Source organism: Ambystoma mexicanum, chromosome 3p (genome assembly GCF_040938575.1).
Source record: "Ambystoma mexicanum isolate Mex_15411 chromosome 3p, UKY_AmexF1_1, whole genome shotgun sequence".
NCBI lineage: Eukaryota > Metazoa > Chordata > Amphibia > Caudata > Ambystomatidae > Ambystoma > Ambystoma mexicanum.
Window position 1 is genome coordinate 686,888,774 of NC_090925.1, and position 6,160 is coordinate 686,894,933.

Here is a 6,160-nt window from a genome sequence, read left to right on the forward strand (position 1 = left end):
CTGCTGGCAGGTGCCCCTCACTGGTGGGGAGGGTGGGGGTGCAAGGGGACATGAGTGGGGGCCTGCTGGCAGGTGCCCCGCACTGCTGGGGGATGGGTGTGCAAGGGGACATGAGTGTGGGCCTGCTGGCAAATGCCCCGCACTGCCGGGGGGTCGGGGTGCAGGGGGACATGAGTGGGACATGAGTGGGGGCCTGCTGGCAGGTGTCCCGCACTGCTGGGGGGTGGGGGTGTAAGGGGACATGTGTGGGGGCCTGCTGGCACGTGCCCCGCACTGCTGGGGGGTGGGGCTGCAGGTGGACATGAGTGGGACATGAGTGGGGGCCTGCTGGCAGGTGCTCCGCACTGGTGGGGGGGTGGGGTGCAGGGGGACATGAGTGGGACATGAGTGGGTGCCTGCTGGCAGGTGCCCCGCACTGGTGGGGGGTGGGTGTGCAAGGGGACATGAGTGGGTGAGGGCCTGCTGGCAGGTGCCCCGCACTGCTGGGGGGTGGGAGTGCAGGGGGACATGAGTGGGGGCCTGCTGGCAGGTGCCCCGCACTGCTGGGGGGTAGGTGTGCAAGGGGACATGAGTGGGGGCCTGCTGGCAGGTGCCCCGCACTGCTGGGGGGTGGTTGTGCAAGGGGACATGAGTGTGGGCCTGCTGGCAGGTGCTCCGCACTGCTGGGGGGTGGATGTCCAAGGGGACATGAGTGGGGCCTGCTGGCAGGTGCCCCGCACGGCTGGGGGGTGGGGGTGCAGGGGGACATGAGTGGGGGCCTGCTGGCAGGTGCCCCGCACTGCTGGGGCATGGGTGTGCAAGGGGACATGAGTGGGGGCCTGCTGGCAGGTGCCCCGCACTGCTGGGGGGTGGTTGTGCAAGGGGACATGAGTGTGGGCCTGCTGGCAGGTGCTCCGCACTGGTGGGGGGTGGGTGTGCAAGGGGACATGAGTGGGGGCCTGCTGGCAGGTGCCCCGCACTGCTGGGGGGTGGGTGTGCAAGGGGACATGAGTCGGGGCCTGCTGGCAGGTGCCCCGCATTGGTGGGGGGTGGGGGTGCAGGGGGACATGAGTGGACATGAGTGGGGGCCTGCTGGCAGGTGCCCCGCACTGCTGGGGGTGTAAGGGGACATGAGTGGGGGCCTGCTGGCAAGTGCCCCGCACTGGTGGGGGTGGGGGTACAGGGGGACATGAGTCGGACATGAGTGGGGGCCTGCTGGCAGGTGCCCCGCACTGGTGGGGGGTGGGGGTGCAGGGGGACATGAGTGGGACATGAGTGGGGGCCTGCTGGAAGGTGCCCCGCACAGGTGGGTGTGCAAGGGGACATGAGTGGGGGCCTGCTGGCTTGTGCTCCGCACTGCTGGGGGGTGGGTGTGCAAGGGGACCTGAGTGGGGGCATGCTGGCAGGTGCCCCGCACTGCTGGGGGGTGGGGGGTGCAATGGGATATGAGTGGGACATGAGTGGGGGCCTGCTGGCAGGTGCCACGCACTGCTGGAGGGTGGGGGTGCAGGGGGACATGAGTGGGGGTCTACTGGCAGGTGCCCCGCACTGCTGAGGGGTGGGTGTGCAAGGGGACATGAGTGGGGGCCTGCTGGCAGGTGCCCTGCACTGCTGGGGGGTGGGGGTGCAGGAGGACATGAGTGGGACATGAGTGGGGGCCTTCTGGCAGGTGCCCGGCACTGCTGGGGGTTGGGGGTGCAGGGGGACATGAGTGGGGGCCTGCTGGCAGGTGCCCCGCACTGCTGGGGGGTGGGGGTGCAAGGGGACATGAGTGGGGGCCTGCTGGCAGGTGCCCCGCACTGCTGGCGGGTGGGGGTGCAGGGGGACATGAGTCGGACATGAGTGGGGGCCTGTTGGCAGGTGCCCCGCACTGGTGAGGGGTGGGGGTGCAGGGGGACATGAGTGGGGCCTGCTGGCAGGTGCCCCGCACTGGGGGGGGTGGGTGTGCAAGGGGACATGAGTGGGGCCTGCTGGCAGGTGCCCCGCACTGCTGGGGGGTGGGTGTGCAAGGGGACATGAGTGAGGGTCTGCTGGCAGGTGCCCCGCACTGCTGGAGGGTGGGTGTGCAAGGGGACATGAGTGGGGGCCTGCTGGCAGGTGCCCCGCACTGCTGGGGGGTGGGGGTGCAAGGAGACATGAGTGGGACATGAATGGGGGCCTGCTGGCAGGTGCCCTGCACTGCTCTTCGGTGGGGGTGCAAGGGGACATGAGTGGGGGCCTGCTGGCAAGTGCCCCGCACTGGTGGGCGGTGGGTGTGCAAGGGGACATGAGTGGGGGCCTGCTGACAGGTGCCCCGCACTGCTGGATGGTGGGTGTGCAAGGGGCATGGGTGGGGGCCTGCTGGCAGGTGCCCCGCACTGCTGGGGGATGGGTGTGCAAGGGGACATGAGTGTGGGCCTGCTGGCCGGTGCCCCGCACTGCTGGGGGGTGGGTGTGCAAGGGGAAATGAGTGTGGGCCTGCTGGCAGGTGCTCCGCACTGCTGGGGGGTGGATGTGCAAGGGGACATGAGTGGGGCCTGCTGGCAGGTGCCCCGCACGGCTGGGGGGTGGGGGTGCAGGGGGACATGAGTGGGGGCCTGCTGGCAGGTGCCCCGCACTGCTGGGGCGTGGGAGTGCAAGGGGACATGAGTGGGGGCCTGCTGGCAGGTGCCCCGCACTGGTGGGGGGTGGGTGTGCAAGGGGACATAAGTGGGGGCCTGCTGGCAGGTGCCCCGCACTGCTGGGGGGTGGGTGTGCAAGGGGACATGAGTCGGGGCCTGCTGGCAGGTGCCCCGCATTGGTGGGGGGTGGGGGTGCAGGGGGACATGAGTGGACATGAGTGGGGGCCTGCTGGCAGGTGCCCCGCACTGCTGGGGGTGTAAGGGGACATGAGTGGGGGCCTGCTGGCAAGTGCCCCGCACTGGTGGGGGTGGGGGTACAGGGGGACATGAGTCGGACATGAGTGGGGGCCTGCTGGCAGGTGACCCGCACTGGTGGGGGGTGGGGGTGCAGGGGGACATGAGTGGGACATGAGTGGGGGCCTGCTGGAAGGTGCCCCGCACAGGTGGGTGTGTAAGGGGACATGAGTGGGGGCCTGCTGGCTTGTGCTCCGCACTGCTGGGGGGTGGGTGTGCAAGGGGACCTGAGTGGGGGCATGCTGGCAGGTGCCCCGCACTGCTGGGGGGTGGGGGGTGCAATGGGATATGAGTGGGACATGAGTGGGAGCCTGCTGGCAGGTGCCCCGCACTGCTGGAGGGTGGGGGTGCAGGGGGACATGAGTGGGGACCTACTGGCAGGTGCCCCGCACTGCTGAGGGGTGGGTGTGCAAGGGGACATGAGTGGGGGCCTGCTGGCAGGTGCCTTGCACTGCTGGGGGGTGGGGGTGCAGGAGGACATGAGTGGGACATGAGTGGGGGCTTTCTGGCAGGTGCCCGGCACTGCTGGGGGTTGGGGGTGCAGGGGGACATGAGTGGGGGCCTGCTGGCAGGTGCCCCGCACTGCTGGGGGGTGGGGGTGCAAGGGGACATGAGTGGGGGCCTGCTGGCAGGTGCCCCGCACTGCTGGGGGGTGGGGGTGCAGGGGGACATGAGTCGGACATGAGTGGGGGCCTGTTGGCAGGTGCCCCGCACTGGTGAGTGGTGGGGGTGCAGGGGGACATGAGTGGGGCCTGCTGGCAGGTGCCCCGCACTGCTGGGGGGTGGGTGTGCAAGGGGACATGAGTGAGGGTCTGCTGGCAGGTGCCCCGCACTGCTGGAGGGTGGGTGTGCAAGGGGACATGAGTGGGGGCCTGCTGGCAGGTGCCCCGCACTGCTGGGGGGTGGGGGTGCAGGGAGACATGAGTGGGACATGAGTGGGGGCCTGCTGGCAGGTGCCCTGCACTGCTCTGGGGTGGGGGTGCAAGGGGATATGAGTGGGGGCCTGCTGGCAGGTGCCCCGCACTGCTGGGGGGTGGGGTGCAAGGGGACATGAGTGGGGGCCTGCTGGCAGGTGCCCCGCACAGCTGGGGGGTGGGGGTGCAGGGGCACATGAGTCGGACATGAGTGGGGGGCCTGCTGGCAGGTGCCCCACACTGGTGGGGGGTGGGGTGCAGGGGGACATGAGTGGGACATGAGTGGGGGCCTGCTGGTAGGTGCCCCGCACTGGTCGGGGGTGGGGGTGCAAGGGGATATGAGTGGGGGCCTGCTGACAGGTGCCCTGCACTGCTGGGGTGGGTGTGCAAGGGGACATGAGTGGGGGATTGCTGGCAGGTGCCCCGCAATGCTGGGGGGTGGGTGTGCAAGGGGACATGAGTGAGGGCCTGCTGGCAGGTGCCCCGCACTGCTGGGGCGTGGGTGTGCAAGGGGACATGAGTGGGGGCTTGCTGGCAGGTGCCCCGCACTGCTGGGGGGTGGAGGTGCAGGAGACATGAGTGGGACATGAGTGGGGGCCTGCTGGCAGGTGCCCCGCACTGCTGGGGGGTGGGAGTGCAAGGGGACATGAGTGGGGGCCTGCTGGCAGGTGCCAGCACTGGTGGGGGGTAGGGTGCAGGGGGACATGAGTGGGACATGAGTGGGGGCCTGCTGGCAGGTGCCCTGCACTGCTCTGGGGTGGGGGTGCAAGGGGATATGAGTGGGGCCTGCTGGCAGGTGCCCCGCACTGGTGGGCGGTGGGTGTGCAAGGGGACATGAGTGGGGGCCTGGCTGACAGGTGCCCCGCACTGCTGGATGGTGGGTGTGCAAGGGGCATGGGTGGGGGCCTGCTGGCAGGTGCCCCGCACTGCTGGGGGATGGGTGTGCAAGGGGACATGAGTGTGGGCCTGCTGGCAGGTGCCCCGCACTGCTGGGGGGTGGGTGTGCAAGGGGACATGAGTGGGGGCCTGCTGGCAGGTGCTCCGCACTGCTGGGGGGTGATGTGCAAGGGGACATGAGTGGGGCCTGCTGGCAGGTGCCCCGCACTGCTGGGGAGTGGGTGTGCAAGGGGACATGAGTGAGGGCCTGCTGGCAGGTGCCCCGCACTGCTGGGGCGTGGGTGTGCAAGGGGACATGAGTGGGGGCTTGCTGGCAGGTGCCCCGCACTGGTGGGGGGTGGGGGTGCAGGGGGACATGAGTGGGACATGAGTGGGGGCCTGCTGGCAGGTGCCCCGCACTGGTGGGGGGTGGGTGTGCAAGGGTACATGAGTGGGGCCTGCTGGCAGGTGCCCCGCACTGCTGGGGGGTGGGTGTGCAAGGGGACATGAGTGGGGGCATGCTGGCAGGTGCCCCGCACTGCTGGGGGCTGGGGGTGCAGGGGGATATGAGTGGGACATAAGTGGGGGCCTGCTGGCAGGTGCCCTGCGCTGCTGGGGGGTGGGGGTGCAGGGGGACATGAGTGGGACATGAGTGGGGGCCTACTGGCAGGTGCCCCGCACTGCTGGGGGGTGGGTGTGCAAGGGGACATGAGTGGGGCTTGCTGCAGGTGCCCTGCACTGCTGGGGGGTGGGGGTGCAGGAGGACATGAGTGGGACATGAGTGGGGGCCTTCTGGCAGGTGCCCGGCACTGCTGCGGGTTGGGGGCACAGGGGGACATGAGTGGGGGCCTGCTGGCAGGTGCCCCGCACTGCTGGGGGTGGGGGTGCAAGGGACATGAGTGGGGGCCTGCTGCAGGTGCCCCGCACTGCTGGGGGGTGGGGGTGCAGGGGGACATGAGTCGGACATGAGTGGGGCCGGTTGGCAGGTGCCCCGCACTGGTGAGGGGTGGGGGTGCTGGGGGACATGAGTGGGGCCTGCTGGCAGGTGCCCCGCACTGGGGGGGTGGGTGTGCAAGGGGACATGAGTGGGGCCTGCTGGCAAGTGCCCCGCACTGCTGGGGGGTGGGTGTGCAAGGGGACATGAGTGGGGGCCTGCTGGCAGGTGCCCGCACTGCTGGGGGGTGGGTGTGCAAGGGGACATGAGTGAGGGTCTGCTGGCAGGTGCCCTGCACTGCTGGGGGGTGGGTGTGCAGGGGGACATGAGTCGGACATGAGTGGGGGCCGGTTGGCAGGTGCCCCGCACTGGTGAGGGTGGGGGTGCTGGGGGACATGAGTGGGGCCTGCTGGCAGGTGCCCCGCACTGGGGGGGGTGGGTGTGCAAGGGGACATGAGTGGGGCCTGCTGGCAAGTGCCCCGCACTGCTGGGGGGTGGGTGTGCAAGGGGACATGAGTGGGGGCCTGCTGGCAGGTGCCCCGCACTGCTGGGGGGTGGGTGTG